The sequence below is a fragment of the Lissotriton helveticus genome, chromosome 8 (assembly GCF_964261635.1).
Source record: "Lissotriton helveticus chromosome 8, aLisHel1.1, whole genome shotgun sequence".
In the NCBI taxonomy this organism is placed as follows: Eukaryota; Metazoa; Chordata; class Amphibia; order Caudata; family Salamandridae; genus Lissotriton; species Lissotriton helveticus.
In genome coordinates, this window is record NC_136069.1 from 1,339,711,373 (window position 1) to 1,339,734,004 (window position 22,632).

Genomic DNA, 22,632 nt, shown 5'->3' on the forward strand with positions numbered 1-22,632 from the left:
GTCTTGTAGAGTTTAATCATGTCTTAAACATTTTAAATATTTATTCAAATGTATTTTAAAAGTTTTATTGGAAAATGTATGTTTTGTGACGCTTTTATGACTTAATTGTCGAATAAAGTTTTGGAAGGTATTGTTTGGAATGTATGTTGCATTGAGTGCAGTGTAATTATGTTGCATATAATTATGTGGCACTGAGTAGTATTATGGGGAGGTTATGTTGTATTCAGTAGAATGTAATTGTGTGGCGTATAATTATGGGTCACTGAGTGGTATTATTTGGAGTCTATGCTGCATTGAGTGCATTGTAATTATGTAGCATATATTTACGTGGCACTGTGTGGTATTATGTGGAGTGTATTTATGTGCATTGTAATTATGTTGCGTGTAATTATGTGGTACTGAGTGGTATTGTTTGGAGTGTATGTTGCATTGAGTGCAGTGTAATTATGTAGCATATAATTATGTGGCACTGAGTGGTATTGTGTGGAGTGTGTGTTGCATTCAGTAGAGTGTAATTATGTGGTGTGTAATTATGTGGCACTGAGTGGTATTTGGAGTGTATGTTGCATTGAGTGCAGTGTAATTATGTGGCGTGTAATTATGTGGCACTGAGTGGTATTTGGAGTGTATGTTGCATTGAGTGCAGTGTAATTATGTGGCGTGTAATTATGTGGCACTGAGTGGTATTTGGAGTGTATGTTGCATTGAGTGCAGTGTAATTATGTGGCATGTACTTATGTGGCACTGAGTGGTATTTGGAGTGTATGTTCCATTGAGTGCAGTGTAATTATGTGGCACTGAGTGGTATTTGGAGTGTATGTTGCATTGAGTGCAGTGTATTTATGTGGCATGTAATTATGTGGCACTGAGTGGTATTTGGAGTGTATGTTGTGTTGAGCGCAGTGTAGTTATGTAGCATATAATTATGTGGCACTCAGTTGTATTGTCTGGAGTGTATGTTGTATTCAGTAGAGTGTAATTATGTGGCGTGTAATTATGTGGCACAGTGGTATTTGGAGTGTATGTTGCATTGAGTGCAGTGTAATTATGTAGCATATAATTATGTGGCACCGAGTGGTATTGTGTGGAGTGTGTGTTGCATTCAGTAGAGTGTAATTATGTGGCACTGAGTGGTATTTGGAGTGTATGTTGCATTGAGTGCAGTGTAATTATGTGGCATGTAACTATGTGGCACTGAGTGGTATGTGGAGTGTATGTTGCATTGAGTGCAGTGTAATTGTGTGTCATGTAATTATGTGGCACTGAGTGGTATTTGGAGTGTATGTTGCATTGAGTGCAGTGTAATTATGTGGTGTGTAATGTAATTATGTGGCACTGAGTGGTATTTGGAGTTTATGTTACGTTGAGCGCAGTGTAAATATGTAGCATAGAATTATGTGGCACTGAGTGGTATTTGGAGTGTATGTTGCATTGAGTGCAGTGTAATTATGTGGCGTGTAAATATGTGGCACTGACTGGTATTTGGAGTGTATGTTGCGTTGAGCGCAGTGTAATTATGTAGCATATAATTATGTGGTACTGAGTGGTATTATGAGGAGTGTATGTTGCATTGAGGGCAGTGTAATTATGTGGCGTGTAATTATGTGGCCCTGAGTGGTATTTGGAGTGTATGTTGCATTGAGTGCAGTGTAATTATGTGGCGTGTAATTATGTGGCACTGAGTGGTATTTGGAGTGTATGTTGCATTCAGTGCAGTGTAATTATGTGGCGTGTAATTATGTGGCACTGAGTGGTATTGTGTGGAGTGTGTGTTGCATTCAGTAGAGTGTAATTAAGTGGCACTGAGTGGTATTTGGAGTGTATGTTGCATTGAGTGCAGTGTAATTATGTTGCATATAACTATGTGGCACTGAGTGGTATCTGGAGTGTATGTTGCATTGAGTGCTGTGTAATTATGTGGCGTGTAATTAAGTGGCACTGAGTGGTATTTGGAGTGTATGTTGCATTGAGTGCAGTGTAATTATGTGGCGTGTAATTATGTGACACTGAGTGGTGCTGGAACTGACTAGCAAGGGGGAGGGGAGGCAGTGAAAGGACAGAGAGCCACTGAAAGCAAAGAGAGCACTGGTGCGTGCAAGGAAGGAGAGGCACAAGAGCACGGTTATTTATTTTATTCTTTGTAGTTTTAGATAGCGCGCATTTGATCCCAGGGCATTAGCGCGCTTTGGATGACCCCCAGATTACGTACACACAGTCAAATTATTATTTTCATAGTCCAAAGCTCTTCTGACACCTTTTCATGGATCCAGCCTTTCCGGATCTAGAATGGACACCTTTTCTTTTGAGAAACATGGTGCCCTGCAAGTGTCCCACAAACATGCAGATAATACAGGGATCCTCTACAGACAGGATCTTGAGGGGGCTGAAACCGTGCACGGTCGTAAGCTAAGGGATTAAATCCTCCCAGAGGGGTGAACACCACGATTATAACAAGTGCGTGGCAAAAGTGAAAGCATTGGCAAAAGTTAAAGCGTTTCCCTCGCGCTCTAATGAAAAAAAAAACTATATTGTGTTAACTGGTTGGCATATTCTAGCTAAAAGTATATAATGTTAGGGTAATCTGCAGCGGATGGCAAATGCTGTGTGAATAAACGACGTTTAATTGTGTGCGCCGCTCTGCCCCTTTCGGTGCCTGCCAGCTGCTGCTGTTTATTACCAGCTCTGGCACATGGTAAAAAAAAGAACATCAGAAACGACAGGGGCGGGGGAGAGGATTCCTTTGAAGTGTTTGAAGTCTGATGCTGGCTGCAAGCAAACCAGCATGAGTGCGGAGAGAGGCTCACAGGCTGCCAAATGGTGTGCGATGTGCACGCGCCCTCACACATGCACTGTAGGCAATCCGCCTGGAAAAGCCTTTGGGAGCATTTTTGAAAGTCCCTACTTTATATCTCGCCAAAGCATTGCTAACGCGATGGCTTAGGCGAGACCTAAACATGTGGCCTTTACGGGGAACAGCGTTTACAACGCAACTTTTACCATGCAGTACCTTTACCACGCAACTTTTACAACGCAAGCGTTACAGTGACTTGCGCTGGGGGGCGCTGTAGGATAGGGAATAGTTTAATTTACTATCCAACTCCTTCCCTTCTATCCACGGGGACTGGAGTTGGAATAGTAAATTAAACTATTCACTATCCAGCTCCCCCCAACGCAAGTCGTTGTAACGACTTGCGTTGCAAAACTTGCGTGGTAAAGGCATGCGTTGTAAAAGCATGCTTAGTAATGACATACATCCGGCCTTTACTGGTGCACCATTTTGTGAACTGTGCTTCTAGGGCCAGATGTAGGTGGCCAATTACCGGTCGGTAACGGCCGAATTTGGCCGTTACCGACCGGTAATTGGAATTTGAGATGTAGGGCACTCTATTTTACAGAATCGGTAAATTTACCGATCGGTAAATTTACCGATTCTGTAAAATACCGAATCGGTATATTTACCGATTCGGTAAATTTGATATGTAGGTGGGACTCTTCTGAGTCCCACAAGCCTTACCGAATCGGTATTTTACCATCAAATTCAATTTGATGGTAAAATACCGATTCCGGTGTGCATGCACATGTGTGCATGCACACCTGTGCCATATGACAGGCAGACCTGCCATTAGGGCAGGTATGCCTGCCACATGGCACCCGAACCTGTTTTGGGGGTGCTAGAGGGTGTCAAAGTGGCACCCCCTGCACCCTTGTGAAATTCGGTATTTACCGATTCATTAAATACCGAATCGGTAATGCCCATTCATTCCTATGGGCTTCAAAGCCCATAGGAATGAATGGGCATTACCGGTCGGTATTTACCGAATCGGTAAATACCGACTTTTACAGATTCGTAAATCCACATCTGGATTTACCTACATCTCCCTCCTTATATTTTACCGATTCATAAATACCGAATCGGTAAAATTCGGTATTTATGAGTCGGTAAAATATATTTACCTACATCTGGCCCCTAACGTTTATGCTTTTATTTGCTTTTGGGGCTCTGACTTCTTTCAAATAAAATACAGTTGTTGAAAACATGCTGGCAAACTGCATACATTTGTTAGAAAACCACACACTTGATTTATTTGCTTCCTCTATGCATAGATTTGAAGCGTGCATTACAATGTTATTATTTATAAGGAGCAAAATTGCACATACATTAAAGGCTAGTGCTTACATTTGCTAAAGGCTGCACACATGCCTGTTGGCAATATTGCACACTAGGGTTTTTTAGACAGAGCAATGGGCTTGAAGGTATTGGAGCGCTTTATTTGAGCACTAGTTACATTACACAATGACACATACATGTTTTTGGTAGGCATGAGGAGATTATGTCATTTGCCCAGAATCATAGAATGTTCAGCCAATGCTGAGACTCAAACCTGGTTCACTAGCTCCAAAATTGGCAGCTCTGACAGTTAGCCATGTCCGAGCCATTACTCTGAGCCTTGCTTTCTTCAGCTGTCTGACGGAGGGCACTATAAGCATATAATGCAGAGGTGCAGCAAGGATGCATGTGCCTGCTGCGGGAGGCATCCATCTCTAAACATGCGCTGACCTCCAGCACTTAGCACTGTCTGGGCATTGGTCGCAGCTCATTAGTATTGGTTCAACACCCAAGCATAGCATTATGCAACAGAAAGGTGAACAGTCAACCTATACAAAGGGCATTACACTGCGTTTTCAGTAACTTTTGAACTGTTTGGGCTAGAAGCGTTTTTTAATTTAATCTACAGATTATGCATCTGATGAGGGATTGTGTGGCAAATGCGGCAAATCCCCTGTTGTGTGAAAAATGCTGTTACTGCACATATTACCAGGAGGGGACATAGATGCTCCCAAGTTAGCGGGACGCAAGGTACCTGCCTTGATGTTTGCAGACGATACCCTCCTGCTGTCGAGGTCACTGATGGGCATACAAAGGGCATTGGACTTCTTTCACTAATTTTGCAAGGATAGGGGTCTGGAAATTAATACCCAGAAAACAAATACATGGTTTTCAACGCAGGGCACTCTAAACGACCCAATCCACAACTAGATGGGGAACTCTTAGAGAAAGTCCCTGCCTGCGAATACTTGGAATTGTCTCTAAACGAGAAAATGGAGTGGGGTGTTCAAATTCAGAAAGTTTGTCTAAGGTTAGCACAAACATCAGGGGAAACAGCAGAGGAAATGTGTTCATAAGATGCTGGGGCCGGTCCTGGAAATTTATAATGGCACAAGCGAGAGGAGCGACCTTATATGGGGCAGAAATATGGGGTCATCGGTCAGCTGAACAACTTGTTATGACCGAGAACTCATTCCTCACACAACTTGTGGGACTTTCCAAAAACACACCACTCACCCCGCTCTGAATAGATCTTGGAGTTAGCCCAATTGCATTGGAGGTTGCCCTCAGACCCTTGGTATACTGGCGCCGTTTATGGAGCACTCCAGAACTATCTATGTATAGAGAGGAACTGAGGGAAGTGACCAACCTTAATGGAGAAAGTAAAATATCTTGGCTTACCCACATTAAGAACTCCTTGATATCCATTGGAATGAGAGATTTATGGGACAGTGCCGAAGCTAGATGTCCGTCAACACCTAGGAAGGTATTGATAAAGAATTTTCAAGGATGATAATCTTAACCTATTACTGAGGGGTCCCAGGATAGGTACACTTACATCATCTTTCCTAGAAGTCAAACTGCAATATAGTTTAGAACCCAGCATAGACGATATACAGCCGTCACTTGCCCAAAAACTTTCTTTGCAGTTCAGGCATGGTGCACTTTCCTTACGTTGCCGTCACTCATAAGTGGGGGGGGGGGCAGCTCCACAAAAAAGTGTCTGACCTGTAATAATAGTACGGAGACTGACCTACATGTACTGTTTTTTTGTCCAGGATATAAGGAAGTAAGACATCGCTGGCTACGACAGCTATGTAGGAATCTTGGAACTTCTCATTGTTCACAGGCATTTAGGATTCTAAAATATGATTGTAGTACGCCTATTGTTGATTCAGTGACCCGCTATCTGTTTTCTATGTGGTGTGTATGCCGAGCAGTTTTGAAGAAAGAGCTAGTCCAATTAATTCACTCTACTTCCCGATTATGATCAGTAATCTCTCTTTTTTTAATATATGATTTTGTATAGAATGATTGGGATACTTGTCTTTGTTTAGAATATTTATTATACCCTACAATTTTTTAGCGCTCAAATATCTTAATGTGTACGCCTAATTTTAATGTTGAAAAAGTCATATTGATTTTATTGTCTTTTTATATGTTTTACCTGTGCTTTTATGGCCATATCAGGCCGAAATAAAGTATCTCTTGACTTGACATATTACTTTTCTCAATAAGCAAGTCATAACACTTTTACAAAGTTTCAGTAACACATTTTGCGCAACTGCTGGCCAAGCTATAATTTACAACACAAAAAACGTATTATTAATCACATAGGCGAAACCTAATGCTTGTTTTTTTTAATTGGGAAGGGGTTGTGTTGTGATGCAACTATCTCATAATATATGTCATTGATATTATCCCTTACATGACACTTTAGTTTCAGGCACTTGCTTGTCAGCAGTTGCATTATGATGTAAGGTGGTATGTTGTAGTAGGGAGAGGGAGTTGGATGCTGAGGAACGTTGGAAGTGGAGAAGTCTGATGTATGTACTCTCAATTGGGCCGGGGCCTCTATTGGACAATAAAGCACAATTAATGAACTTCGCCTGAGTGTCCATTTCTGCATCTACTTCACTTTCCACAGTAAACTGTGGCCTGCTGAGATCTTTTTCCCCTTGAGTGAACTGAGGGTGACTCTCCTAGTCGCTGGGACTTCTGAACTGATTTGGATTGGCAAAGATCACGTTATTGGGGCGGACTTTGGTTTGACATGAACAAATGGGCCATGGTATACAGAGTCTGCATGCTATTTCCCATCCTGGGGTCAGTACCTTGTAATGCATGTTATTTGTTAGAGGGGGTTGGCAAGTCTGGCTCTGTTATCCCCATTCCAAATCAAATACCTCATAATGAGGCTTTTAGTGGTTCTGTAACTGAAAATGATGTAAACTCCGGAACCATATACGCTTTTTCACATAGGCAAAGTAGCACGAAGAGCTACCTAGCCTCGTAGAAAGTTTTCACAGTAACATATAAAAAATCCTTGCATCATATTTCTCGAACTAAAAAGCAACTTCATTTGTTCTCTGCAGACTCTGCCAAGGATTTCAGCACATCCCTTTGGCTCTGTGCAATCCCAGTTGTTATTTCCTGAGCAACCACGCCCTTAAAAACACTTTTGCCTGTTGAATAGTAGTGCCTTGTATTGCTCAGTCTTACGACATTTGGGTAAAACCCTCTCCTGGACGCTTACAAAGCTCGCCGACAGAACCTGCTTAGCAGGTGCTGACATGCATTTTCTCAGCCTTCCCCGTCAAATAGTGTGAATTAGAGCCAAAACTTTGTGTTCTCAGGAAAATCAATGTTAATCACTCGGCAAGACTAGTTGTCTGTGCTACAGCTGTTGCATTAAAATGAACTTCTCCCCTTCTATGCCTGCAGTGATCCGCCATTTGTCTCGGTGTGGGCCTAATGTCTTTTTCCATCTAACCTTATACCTTACTTGTTCTTCTCTTGTCTATCTTCATGTGAGTCTCTCTGTGTTTCAGTTTAGATGCCTGTTGCGTATCCTGCTTGTTTCCTCCCGGTATACCAATGCATTTCTTCTTTGTCTTCCTGTTTCAGTTGAGTTCAGTGAGTTTATAAAACAATACTTGGCCCGTCATGAAATCCTGTTCATTGTTAGATGTGCACATAACGCTCAACTAGGCCTATCAGCTTGCCTGAGTTGGCATTGTGTAGCCCAGCATACCCATTGTTGCCACTTCCGTTCTATTCCCCGAGACAAGTCCACTTGTTTTCTAACTGATTCTTCTACAAACTGTTTTAATTGAAATTATTTTCTGGATGCACTGTGTTGACAAATGTTCAGTACCAGCCTAACCTAAATGGTTCCCTGGATGTTTAAATTTTGGGGCATTTTGTTGAACTCAAGGCCCATTCTAACTGTGCATTTGCTGCTTCGCATGGTCATCCTTTATGTGTCCTAAGAACTGTGAGCAACTTTATTGGGTTCTCTCATTTATAGTCAACAGAGGGTAGTCCTTCATTGCACCTATCCATAAGCACTGCATAATGGCAGCTATTTTACAGGTTGGTGGGAAAAGCAGGTGGCCTGGGCAGACGAGAATGCAGAAGTACAAAATACTCTGATCTGGACCCGTCATATTGACGATCTTTATCCATTATGGAAGGGGTCCAGATCGAAGGCCGAAGGGGATGTTAAAATCATTAATAAAAATGTTTTTAACCTGCACTATACCTCACATATGAGTTCTAGTGAGATCACTTTCTTGGATATTCTGTTGCAAGTGAAGGATTGCAAAATTAGTACCACAGTGCATCGTAAAACGACAGCTGGGAATAGTACTCTGCACTTTAATAGTCAGCATCAGAGAAATCTGAAATAAAGCATTCCTTATGGGGAAACATTGAGACTTAAAAGGATCTGTAGCCAGGAACGAGAGTTTGAGGATCAGTTGCAGAAAATGAATGGGAGATTTTGCAAGCGAGGATATTTTCCAGAACACTGAATGCAGCTAGATTGAAATCTAAAAATATCACCAGAAACCAGCTACTCTACCCCAATAACAGATCCAACAAGGAAAATGTACCAGCGAGATTTATTACCTGTTTTAACTTAATGCCCCCCAAAGTGCATCAAATCATGAGAAAATACTGGCAGGTAGTGAAGAAGTTACACAACGATTGGAAAAGATCTACCAATGACACCCCCAATTACGTATCGAAAAGGCAGGACATTAGGGGATAGTTTAACACATCGTTATTTCACAAGGATCCGTAAACTCAACACCTGGTTAACAGATGTTGTTCTTCAAATGCGTCATAGGTGTGTAGATAGGTTGGCTGCCGGGCCTGGCCTGTGGCCAAAATCCCTAGCAGGCAGCCCACCCCATGCTGCATACTGCCTTTACCTCGAAGGATCCACTTCCCTAGATATCTAAATTTGGTTTCCTGTTAATAACTTTAAAACTACTTAGAGAACAAAAAGCATGCTTTCCGGACCAAGGCTACCTTTCTGCCAAATTTGGTGTAATTCCATCGATCAGTTCGGGCTGTATTCATGTTCAAAATCCCTATGGCAATTAACATTGGAAACATACTTTTTTTTTTACCGCCCCTGTTTCTCAGCCCCTGCTTTTCTTGCACAACTAGAATCCCCGGAAACCTTTTCTGAGGAAGATTTCATGAAGGTTCGACAAATGGCGCCAAAGATATAGGCAAGTCAGAAAACGATTTTCCTACGGAAACATTGTCCTACCTACCTGATTGATTGATTGATTGATATAGCTGCCTACTAGCAACTGCCAGTAGGTAATATTAATATATATATGTGTGTGTGTGTGTATATATATATAGTTATGGAATATTTACAAACATTGCATGCAAGTAGCAGTAGCACAATGAGAATGCATGAATTATCATGAAGGGCTTTACCAACATTTAGATCTTTGAAAGATGTTTGCAAAATGAAGCATGAGTACTGCCCACAAAGAACAATGCTCTTCCCTACTTCTTTTTCCAAATCCTCCTATGTTTCGTGTAGTCTTGAAGCAATAAGCAATACGCATGTCTTCCTTCCAGAGATGGTTTTCTGGTGCTCCTGTAGTGTCAGACGTATCTCTCAAGAAAGACATTGAAACCTGGTATCCAAAACGTGTCCCTCAAGAAAGTAACTTGACCCCTTCTCGATTTATTGGACCTTTGAAGTTATGAGATGCACAGGACATTGATAGGCGCTGTTGCTTTTGGCAACTTCCCAACATTTTGGGAACTTAGAATTGTATGGGCCCTTGCTACTCCCAAGGGATGGAGCTTCTATGCTGCCCACTTTCTCCTAGCTACAACCCAAATCTATGCCCCTTTCTGAAGCTGCTCTTACCTTTTTCCTTCTGCGTACCTTGCCCTCCCCGGAACCTACCAGCCAGCCTGAAGGAAGCCTGAGCCTGCTGTATCCCTCAGCACAAGATTGAGGCGGGCTGTCAGTGATTTGACTTCAGGAACTGTGAATGTTCAGAACAAAGCCCTTTAAAACCCTCCTACGAGGCAGTCGTGGGCTGTCCAAGACATTGACTGCTGGAAGTGCTGAAGACTGTGGCTACACTGGTAAGCTCAACCCTGGTATCTGGATCCAGGGAACCTGTGGTCCATTGTGAGCCCTGCGTGGTCTGGGCTGCTACCCCACTGAGCCGCGCACACCCTCATACCTCCATAATCCCCATGCAAGCAAGCAGAGACCCCAAGGAACAGTCCCCTTGCCTTGAATGCCCCTTCTCTTGCATGCATGCACTCCTGGCACTGCTGGTTTTTTTCCTTATTGGATTATTGATCAGTTCGCTAACATTTGGCGTAGTAACTTCTTTTAAATATCTGAAGAGAACACGTGTCCTGCTTGGCATGAAGATTTCAGTCGTCTGCTTTGAGCAGAAGTGTTCTTACCCGTGAAGCCTCGCAAACATAAGGTGTTTTTGATCTATTGCTGGCTTCTAATCTCTGTCCATGATGTTTCCATTCTATCTGTATCTTTTCCCTTCTCAGAACTTTCCGAGGCTCGTTAAAAGTAGAGTATTGCGTACTTACACAATGTTTACCATCGGTTGTAGTGTGCATGGCTAGGGACATGGCTGAATAATTGTATAATATTTAAACCCCTGTTTTAACTGCTCTCTGGTACTCAAACGGGATTACCAGGTCATTGTATAGTTGGATTCAAATTTTGTTTAGTATTGTGTTTGATATTGTGTTTTGTGCTTTGCATTAATCTGACTTGCTTGTACCATAAATATGCTTAAGATGTGCGACATTATTAAACGTCTTGGTCTTGTTTACCGGGCATTCATACTTTATTGTTCTTTATTTTTTTACAACTTTGTTTGATTTTTTTAACAGATGATATATGTTATGCCAATCATTATCATACATTATGTTTAGATATACTTATACAGAGCATGCGACCATGACTAACTCATTAACAGCTGTTCTATCGACCTTAATAAAAAAAGGAGAGCAAAACAAAACCTTCTGTTTTTTTAAGTTATACCTTCCTGTGCTGACTGACTGATCGTCTTCTGAAGTCACTACATCGATCACATAGATGAGAGAGTTAAATTATCTTTGGTATGTAGTTAACTTCACCCAGATTTACATCTCCACGTTTCATGTAAGTCTTCAATGAATGACCTACTCTTTAAAACCGGTGTGACCTTTCATGTTAGTATTGCATAGAGCTTCTCCATAGCGTGTGTGCCAAATTTTTACCCACCACTCACCAAATTGGAGCAATGCTTCCAAAAATGGGCCACATTCAGCTATGCTGCCATTTACAATTTGATTATCAGTTAACCCAGTGTTGTTATCATTGGGTACATATGGTCCTCACCTAGAGCCCCAAATAGTAGTATGGTTGTGTCCATTGGTATTTATACTCCTATTTTTTGTTTCAGTTCTGCACATTTCTCCTAAATATGGTAACACGTCCACCACATTAGGTCCACGGTCCCAATATTGCCATGGTCTTGCCAGCACTGATCTGGACCCTTGAGCATAGCTTCAGTCTCTCTAGGGGGAGTATTTCGTATGCATGTTCCTTATTTTCGGCACAAATCATTGTCTTCGCAGCTTTGTGTTGTTCCATTCTTGTTCTGCTATTTTGCTGTCTAGTTTCCTTTCCACGCCAACATATATTTATGTTTTCTATTTGGCTTAATTTATTAAGTACTTGAAAGAGCCTTGCCTTTCCCATTTTCTGTTTATTATGAAATATTAGTTTTGTTGGGGACACGTTTCTACATTTGCAGCCTTCCTTACCTCCCTAGAATTTAACCAGTATGCCAATTAGTTCGATCTATAGTCATCCTTTTTTGTCCTTTGGACCTTTCAATACGCTCTACGTTGCTCAGCATTTCACCATTTTTAAATAATTCCCCTATCCTAGGAGGGTTACTGTGGTTACAACTGTTGATCCTCCTGTCGATCCTCCTGTCCCTTATGGCTGGTCTGAAGATTGGGTTGTGAATCATTATTATGTTTTGTTAATATCTATAGACATTAGTGCAGGGCATGACCAAATAACAGCTAAACCTCCAATGATGTATATATTATTGATGTTCTGTTTACTTGGTGGAAAAATGTTCCTCAATGCGTTTTATGTAGGTAAGAGTAACTTCTGTCACCCTCATGGTGTTGTCTCCCTATATCATTTAAGTCTAGACTATCTTTCTCTGCGCTAAGGAAGTTGGAGCTGGATAGAGTTTGATCTGTCCTTGAGCTCAGGATGCTATTGAAGTCTCCTCCAAGATTAAGTTGTTGTTCATGAAATTAGATACCTTCGGGAACAGTTCTGTTTAGAATTGCTCCTTGTATTAGTTGTGACTATATTTTGAGTATATAGTATTTGGGGGGTCTCCCCAGTAAACCTTTTGAATGCTATATAGTGACCTTCTTTTTTAACTTGTGTATATTCAAATTAAAATGGCAGTTGCTGTCAGGCACAATTGCCGTTCCTTTTGTTTTATTATTCCCCCCTTTTGTTTTATTATACCCCATAATATGTTACTGGGTGGGATAACACTGCAGTTGTAATCATCTTGCATCTGTGGCCTGTAAATATGTCTCCTGGAGGATTGCTGCATGTACTCCCTCCATGTGAAACTAATGAAGTATGGATTTTGTCTTAACTGGTGTACTTTGTTGTTTACTAATCCCTGCTCTTCTCTATACCTGAATTTACCCATCTCAAGTTAAGCCTTGAAAGGACTGCTTATGTCTTCCCCAGATAATTGCGTGCACTTAATTGGAGCCCAGTTACTGTTGCATGGCTGGTCTTATCAGCATTGGTGACCAAAAGCCCTTCGCTTTCCTCTTGTGAAGAGTATAACTAGAGGCTTATGAAAATCCAGCCTGACACTGTCAAAAATATCTTCGCTAGTAATCTATCTTATTTCAAACTAATGAGGCAAGAAAACAGTGGTCTCTTGTGGCCATTATTATTGGTACACAAATCTCCACATCCCTACAGTGCAGTGGGGACCTAGGCACCTGAAGAAGGTGGCCCTCAATTACCTCTTATCTTGTCTTGAAAGTCTTTCTGGGTGTTAGGAAGGCCCCATCAGATTTGGTTCACACCCCTGGGTGGCTGTCACAGAGTGTTAATTCAATTAATACAGAGAAGGATATTGTGCTCACCCACCTTCCCCAACCAATGCTTTTTGTTGTCATCCATCTCGTCAATCAAACATAGGCTGAATATCTACTCATACCAGGGGAACCCAAATCACCCTCATATGGAGATTTATACAGTGTGGTTTTACCACTTAAAGGATATTGTTGCTCCAAATGAAATTACATTTCCACTGGATGGACTTGAGCATTCCTGGCGGAAATTTTAGGCGTTTTAATCTCACCATATATAATAAAGAAGGCGGAAAAACCATTTTAATGCTATTTAAGTGCCCTACCCGTGACACTTCGAGCTTCCTCCAGCAGTATAGGTTTATAAAGAGCTTCTCTAGGAGCGGGGTAATGTCGTTTTATGCCTGTTGCACTTTGTCGGCTAATATTATTCTCAGTCCATTCCATCCCATTTGATAAGTGCATTCAAATCCTTGTCCTTAAAGTTATCCACTCATTCGCCCTGACATGCACTCATAATCCCACTCCAGTACTCATGGATGTCCTATAATGAACCTTAAATCATGTCACCTTCTGGAATTTTTCCAACTCCTCCATCAGTTTTGGAGGTGAATCTGAGGGATCGCCAGGAAGCACAATATGCCATCCGTTAAGGGGGCAACCTTAAACTGTTTCCTGCCAAAGGTAGACCTGTGAGTATGTGATAGGAATGCACTTTTAGAATCAGGGGTTCCACCGATAGCGCAAATGTAGATGTTGATAATGGGCACCTCTGTCCTATGCCTCTGGTTAAGGTTATCTGCTCTGATATTTGGGATCTGACTGACACCTTGGATGAAGTTTTTTGAAAATTTGATAGTATGAGTATGAAACTTAAATCCTAAAACTGTTTTATACAGGGTCTTCAAAATGAATGCCTAATCTACCCTGTCGAAAGCCTCCTCCATGCCAAGCAAGAGAAGAACTAATTGTGTGTTCTCCCGATTAGCTTTGTTGTCTAAATTCAGTGACCATCCTATATTTTCTCCTGCCTATCTTTTATAAATCACGCATGGTAGGGCAAGATTGTTTGTGGCCAAATATTTCTTATTCTAGTGATGAGTATCCTACTATAAATATTAACATTGCTATTCCGTAAGGAAATAGCCTAGAAGATCCACAACAAGTAAGGTCTTTGTTCGGTTTTACAATAAGCATAAGGGCTGATATCCATCTAAGTTTGGGTGACCATACTTCTATCCAAGAAGGTAGTGAAACATGTTGCTGGGGGGGAAACTAGGAGTTTGACAAACATCTTGTAAAAAGAGTTTGGGAAACCATCCAGACCTGGGGGACTTATTGTTTGGGAGTGATTAAATAGCATATTGTATTTCCTTTCCTGAAATTGGTTCCTCCAACTCCTCCAACAGGTTTTGGGGATTGTCAGAAAAATGAACCCCCTTCCTGAAGGACAGGATCACGGGGTTCCTTCTTATGCCTCACTATAAAATAACACTTAGAGATGCCTTGTATAGCCCCATCTGAATGTTTAAGGCCTCTTCGAGCTAATTTTATATCTTGTATATAATTCTTAGCCAACTTGTGTGGTCACTTATATACTCAAAGCTTATTTGCTTTGCTCCTTCCTCTCGAAGTACAGTTGTTGAATACTTAATCGTTTATGGGCCATCTGTGTCACCAACAGTGTTTTCAGTTCACCTCTTGCATGTCTAAGGATTACAAAGTTTCATCTCTGCTGCTGATCTCCCGAGGCGACTCCGGGAGCAACGAGACTTTTAAAGCAACTTTTGCTTTTTTTAAAACTTGCCCACTCACCTGCACTGCGCCCCGAGCCCCGAGCCCGGCGCTCGGATCCTTCCTGGCTGCCCCTTCCCTGCACGCGACCAGAGACCAGACCGCCGCCGCTGATCGCCCCCTCCTCGCCTGAATCTCGGAGGGGACGGGCGGCTCCACCATCTTGGGCGGGTCTGGCCTCGGCGCTGCAGCGCTTTGGCTCCTCCCCCCCTGGCTTACTTCTTAAGGAGCCCACTCACCTGGGCGCTTCGACCTGCTGCTGATCTCCCGAGGCGACTCCGGGAGCAACGAGACTTTTAAAGCAACTTTTGCTTTTTTTAAAACTTGCCCACTCACCTGCACTGCGCCCCGAGCCCGGCGCTCGGATCCTTCCTGGCTGCCCCTTCCCTGCACGCGACCAGAGACCAGACCGCCGCCGCTGATCGCCCCCTCCTCGCCTGAATCTCGGAGGGGACGGGCGGCTCCACCATCTTGGGCGGGTCTGGCCTCGGCGCTGCAGCGCTTTGGCTCCTCCCCCCCTGGCTTACTTCTTAAGGAGCCCACTCACCTGGGCGCTTCGACCTGCTGCTGATCTCCCGAGGCGACTCCGGGAGCAACGAGACTTTTAAAGCAACTTTTGCTTTTTTTAAAACTTGCCCACTCACCTGCACTGCGCCCCGAGCCCGGCGCTCGGATCCTTCCTGGCTGCCCCTTCCCTGCACGCGACCAGAGACCAGACCGCCGCCGCTGATCGCCCCCTCCTCGCCTGAATCTCGGAGGGGACGGGCGGCTCCACCATCTTGGGCGGGTCTGGCCTCGGCGCTGCAGCGCTTTGGCTCCTCCACCCCCTGTCCCGCCCCCTTGATCCGCCCTCTTCATGTGTCGTCCCCACATAATTGTTCCTGTCTTCCGGCGGCGCAGCGGGCGGGCGCAGCGGGCGCGCCGAAGGCGCGCCGAAGTTGCGCCTAAGTTAAGCCCGTCTGCGCCCGTCCGCGACGGGCCGGGACCAGGGGCCACACACTCTGCCCCTCGCCTGGTCTACACTGATGCCCAACTTATTGCACTATCTGCCTTTCCCTCTCCTGCTCCTCTCCCCCTTCATCACCTACAATCACTTGGTATTCTCTCTTCTCCCCTACTTCACCTGACACATCTCTCCTCCGACTCCCCTTCTCTCCACTCTATTCCATCCCCGGTTCCTCCCTCCCCTTCGGCCCCCACGGTGGCCTCTGCCTACCTACTTAATACCCGGTCCGCAGTTAAACACCAGACAGCACTTTTCAATCTTTTAACCACTGATTTTCCAGACTTCTTATTTTTGACCGAAACCTGGTTCACTACTGACTCTCTCACTGATCTTCTAGCCATCCTCCCTGACACCTACTATGCCCTCCGAGCTGACCGCCCGGATGGCAAGGCCGGCGGGGGGGTGGCGATGATTGTCCGGTCGCCACTTAAATTTCAGCTCCTTCCTCACCCCCCTATTTCTAACGTGGACTACCTGGTGGCCCGTTCCCTCAACCTCCCTTCCCCCCTCACTGTGGTGCTTGTCTATCGCCCCCCTCAATCGATGCCTTCTTTTGTAGCCTCCATCCAGGAGTTGCTGGCCACCCTGGTGGTCAACAACTCCTCCGTGCTCCTTCTTGGTGATTTTAATTTCTGGCCAGGAGATCCTAAGGAAGACTTTTCTTCCAAAGACTTCTCTGCCACTCTTCACTGTCTGAACCTTACCTCTCACGTCACAGCCCCGACCCACGTGCACGGCCATATACTTGACCAAATCTGGTCGTCGTGTCCCCTTGCCTTACCTCCCTCCATCTCTCCCTGTGTCTGGTCCGATCACTTTATTATTTCCTTTTCTGTTCACTTAGGTGCGGTTGACAAACCCTCTCCCCCTAAAAACCTTCTAGCCCGCAACTGGAACCAAACCGATCTTGATTCCCTTTCACTCTCTTTGGTTTCTTCCGCTCCTGATCTTACTTGTCTTCCCCTTGAATCCCAGGCCAAAGCTTTAAGTACATGGCTTGCTGCTTCGTGTGACCGTGTGGCCCCGCTTAAAAAGATCAAAGCGGTTCGTCCATACGATGCGCACAAATGGTTTTCCACTGAGCTCAAAGCACTAAAACTTGATCTCAGGCGGGCGGAACGCCTCTGGAGACGTCAGTATTCCCCTCCTCTGCGCGTTCAGTACAGACAACTTCTTACCAACTACAAAAAAGCAGTCCTTAATGCCAAAACCTCTTATTTCACGGAGAGAGTATCGCTCTCCGTGAATAAACCCCGTGAAATCTTCTCTTTGGTCCGCAATCTTGCCACTTCTGATCGTTCTTCCCCCGGCTTGGTTCCCTCCCAATCCCTCTGTCTTTCACTCAATAACTTTTTTATCGACAAGATTGCGAAAATTAAAACTAACATTCCTAATGTGCCTCAGCCTATCCTCACCAGCCCTGGCACTCCCCCTTCCTCCTCCCTTGACACTTTCCCCCCTATCTCCCCTGACTTGTTCCGCAACTACCTGTCTAAAGTTAAATCTGGTTCTCCTTTGGACGGCGCTCCTGCGCGTATCCTCAAAACCCTTTTCACTAACTGTCCTGGTCCTCCCCTCACTCTTCTCAACTCCTCATTGGCCTCCGGTGCTGTCCCCTCTTCCTTTAAATCTGCTGTTGTTCTCCCTATCCTAAAAAAACCTGGTCTAGATCCTTCCATCCCCGCTAACTTCCGTCCCATTTCCCTTCTTCCCTACTTGGGCAAGATCCTAGAGACCCACGTCACCTCCTGCCTTTCCTCATACATCGAGGACAATGGCCTTTTAGCTTCCCACCAGGCGGGCTTCCGCCCTGGCCATTCTACAGAAGCGGTGGTTCTCGCGGTCTTGGATGAACTCAAGGGCAAGGCAGATGTTAACCTTCCCCAAGCCCTGGTGCTTCTCGACTTGTCCGCTGCGTTTGACACGGTCGACCATTCCATTCTTCTCGACGGTGCCTGCGCAGCGGGCATTCGGGGCACGGCCTTCTCCTGGCTAGCATCCTTTCTTCAGGATAGGCATCAGGCCGTTCATCTCTCTGGTTTCTCTGCCCCCTCCTGTCCGGTCACCTGTGGTGTTCCTCAGGGCTCCTCTCTTTCCCCTCTCCTCTTTAATCTGTACATCTGTCCCCTTGTTTCTTCTCTTCTCAAACTGGGGGTCTCTGTATATAATTACGCAGATGACCTTCAGCTTGTCTTTGATCTGTCTTCTTCTCCAGATTCTATCCCCAAGTTCAGTTCCACCCTTATTTTTATTTCTGAGTGGATGAGCGCCAACCATCTTAAGCTCAATCCCGATAAGACGGAACTTGTCCTCACGGGTGGCCCTTCTAACCCTTGGTCTCCTGCACATTGGCCCCCTTCTTTTGGCCCCCCCCCCACGCCCTCTCCCTCTGTCCGCACCCTTGGTATTAAAGTCAGCTCTGACTTAACCATGCACAGCCAGATCAGCTCTGTTGTGTCTGCATGTTTCCTTTCCCTCCGTCTTATCCGGAAAATTTCTCGCTTTTTCACCATCGACGCGCTTAAAACCATAGTCTTGGCTTTAGTCATCTCTCGCCTCGACTATGGCAATGGCCTGTACGTGGGCATCCCTTCCCACGAATCCCGACGATTACAGGCCATCCAAAACCAAGCTGCCCGTCTCATTCTCTCCCTTCCCAAATCCTCTCACATTACCCAGGCTTTGAAATCCCTTCACTGGCTCCCCATCCGCTTCAGATCCCTTTTCAAACTAGCTTGCTTTGCCTTTCGTTTCCCACTCTCGCTCTGCCCCTGCCTATATCACTTCCCTCATTTCTCCCTATGTTCCCAGTCGCACCCTCCGGTCTTCCTCTCTCTCCCTTCTTCACATTCCCCGCTTTCGCAAATCCAGATCTGGGGGCACTCGTCTTTCCGTCTTGGCTCCCCAGTTCTGGAATAGTCTCCCACTTCATCTTCGTTCCATTCCTATTCTCAGCCATTTCCGTAAAGCCTTAAAAACTTTTCTTTTTTCTTTGGCTTTCCCTTCTTAGGTTTCCTTGTGTCCCCCTCTGTGAGTTTTGTTCCAGGTCCCCCAGCGCCAGGAAGCCGCTTGGCAGCAGTGCGCTTTATTAAATATTGTTTTCATTTCATTTCATCTCAAACTTGTCCTCTTATGTTCCTGTTCAATTCAGACTATCGCTGCCTCCAGTTCTAGTTATCTCAATGTAGCTATTCTTACAAATGTAGTTCTGTGTGTTTATTTAACTTTTCCCCTCATCACAGCTTTAGATGCTTCCTATATCATTGACAGTGGATACCAGCTCAATCCAGCTTAACAACACCTCTAATCTTGTATGAGGTTGTGGAGTGGATTTGTATAGGGTAGTATCAGGATCTAAAATGTTTGGAATCAGAGGACACAAAATGGGTCTCTTTTAGTAGGACAACATCCGCACCTTTCAAATGAAGCAATTGTAATAGAGCCTTATTCTTCACTGGGGAGTTCAGCCCCTGAGTGTTTCAGTGTTCAAACATTTGGTGTGGGGTTCCTATCCAAGCTTGTTTTCTGACGATAGGGATGGTGCTAGTCTTAAATATCTTAATGCCCTCTATGAAAACAAGGTCTTTACACACACTTTCCATAAATGATTTTCTAAAAAGTCATTTCGGCACTGGCATTGTTCCTAAGTGTTCATCCCCCCCCCCATTGTTTACTCTCGACTTGGTGTCACATAGATAACGTGGTTACCACTGCAACTAGCAGGAGTTTAGCATAGACATGCCACATCATGTTGCTCTCATTATATAAAAACAATAACGATTTAACAATAATAAACTATGTACAAATAGAGTTGACCTTACCAAAAGTTGTTGTGTCAGCTACTAGGCTGTGCAGGCCTAGGCTGTTAATTATCTTAATATGCCAAACATAGCATGATGAAAGGGATGAACCAACATTTTTATCCCCAAATCAATAGTCACGTAAAGTCCCTTTCAACAAAATATTTTCTAGATCCAGTGTGTAGAGTATGTGAAAGACCGATCACCTTCTTTTGCAGTACTCACATTTCTTCTGAATTGCTTTTCTGGGTGTAGCTTTCCAATGTGAGTCTCTCATGGAGGGTTCAACTCAGCATTACTGTCCTGGGGGGTCGTCTCATTGGTTCTTAATCTTTGCCTTTCCTTTTGTCTCTCCTAGATTGTTGTTTCTGCCGCGTTGGATTTGACTCTACTTCTCTCTAGTTGGGACCGTGATTGGCTGTCACTCAGCAGGAGCATCATCTTAAAGGGGAATCCCCTTTTATACAGGAATACAGGATTTGTTTGGCTCGAAGATGGTTGGTTGCAATGCTGGGTGATTTTCTTTTATGTCAGTTAGGACTGGGCTATCCTAAAAAAGAGCAGACCGTGGAGCATTTGTATTGTGTAGGGTCAGTCTTCCGAGTTACTTTCAGGATCTCTTCCTTAATCTTAAAGAAATGGATGTGAGCCAGCACATCTTTAGTCAACTTCTTTCTAATTTGATATGTATTTGAACACTCTTGAGTCCTTAATCAACACTAGCCTTCTTAGGTTTTCCCAGCAGTGACCTGAAGAGCCCCTGTACATACTCTTCCTGCTTATGATCCAGGATCGTTTCAGGTATTCCTCTAACTCTCAACTTATTGCTGCGTGATCTGTCTTTGCTATCATCAACTCTATCCAGGAGTGTTAGGTTTTGCTTCTCCTATCTCTTTTATACTGATCTCCAGTATTTCCCTGTGAGGGGCCACTTCTGCCATTGCCACTTAGTTGACTAACTCTATGTTCCTCTTTTGGTACAGCGTGATTTTGCTCTGTCAGTACTTCAGTGAAGTCCTGTCGTAAAGTAAACGTTTATTCTTTCAATTCTTCCATTAGAGAATGCCATAGCAGCACAGTCTTTCATATTTTACCCAAGCTCGTCTCCCTCGATATGTCTGTGGTTTATGGTGTTTGAACAGTCCTTGTTGCTGAGTACCTTAGTTGATTGTCTCCGGATTCTTAGTAGATCTTTAATGGTAGACGATTTCTATTAATTTGGTCCAGTTGATGACTGTACCTCTGTGCGTGATTGCCTTCACTTTCTCTGGCCCCGACAAAAGGGGAGGCTCATCATTATTGTGAGACATTTTTCAGTTTTTCAGTCCCTTGTTACTGCTACATATTAGCTAACCTTCCCTGACGTTCTGTCACCCCGGCTGGGTATTTCTATGTCCTGGTTGTCTTTCCTCTGCCTATCACGGCATTGGCCTTACAGAGGTGGCCTCCAGTTCTATCTCCAGGATCCCCAAGCCTGTGTTAGTTTCCAGTCACACATTGAAGAATCTCCTTAGACATTTATCATTATTGCCAAACCCAAAATGGTACGGTTGCACTCTTGTGAAATACACTCTATATAAGATCTTCAGTTGGACTCCTCAAAAACCTGTTTGTTTGGACATTTATTGTGGGTACACTAATGTACCTTCCCAACTTGAGTGTAAATTATACCTATATTGTTTTCCCCAACTGAATTTCAATATGTCTGGAATGCTATATCATTCAATTATTGTATGCCAGAGCAATTACCTTTCTTATCATTCATGTCTAAGGTAGTCTACTTTCTAGTGGTGTTTCCTCCAGTACATAACCTGTTTAGGGACATCTTTGCATAATATCTGTATGAACGGCAAATCATTAAAGGTTTGGGATTTCTTGAGAGCAAAGTCAAGTTACAATTATTCGTAAGTCTTACTTCCCTAAGAACTCCCAGACATCCTCTGGGGAAGAAAGATGCCTATGAATTCCATCTTTTAAAGTCCATCAGGAGGGGAGTGGCAATGATGAGGACGCATATAGCTCTGTCCTTGGACAACTAACACTACAGGGTACTTTCATCTCAACTAAATGAGTACGAAGTGAGTCAAGAGGGATGGGATCTAATCCCCTGGTAAGACGAAACAACTGTGCGTTTAGAGACACAAGCTCCAGAGGATCTTGGATGGAGTTATAGCTTAAAAAGAACATCAAGAGTTGGAGGCATCCTATTACCCATGTACGAAACCCAAGATGGTGCCAAACATGCTGAAGGGAATTTAGGGCAAGGCAGGAAGGTCTAGGTGAGCGCTAGTCCCAGCTCATTTGGCTTGAGAGGCGCTTGTCTCGGGGTCCCTCACCCTGATCCCCTTGGGAAGAGTAAGAACTCAGGCACAGCCAGCACACTAACGGAGAGGCCCCTGGTAAGACGATGTCTGAAGAATTTGGCAGAACCCAGATAATAATAATAATAATAATAATAATAATAATAATAATAATAATCCACATTTGTATAGCGCACAATCACCCGTTAGGGTCTCTAGGCGCTGGGGGCCGTCGGGAAGATTAAGCAAGCTATTGCCCAGAGTCGCATGGTGCTGGGCTAACCTGCCGCCGGAGCCGGGGATCGAACCCTGATCCCCAGATTCCAGCGTCAGTCGCCCTGGCCGCGGCGCCACACCTCTCCCTCCCTGTAAGCAGATCAGAGTCACTGGGGGAGGAAGTACCACGAGGGCGGCCCCTGGGTTTTGCAGTGGGACGGTCAAGTCGGGTATGCCTTATCAATAAGGGAAAAT

General features: G+C 44.2%; 1 protein-coding gene across 2 annotated transcripts in view; it reads left to right on the forward strand.

Annotated features, from left to right (window-relative positions):
- Positions 1-22,632, forward strand: part of NME7 (NME/NM23 family member 7) — a 634,381-nt gene that overhangs the window by 261,909 nt on the left and 349,840 nt on the right. The window lies entirely within an intron of this gene.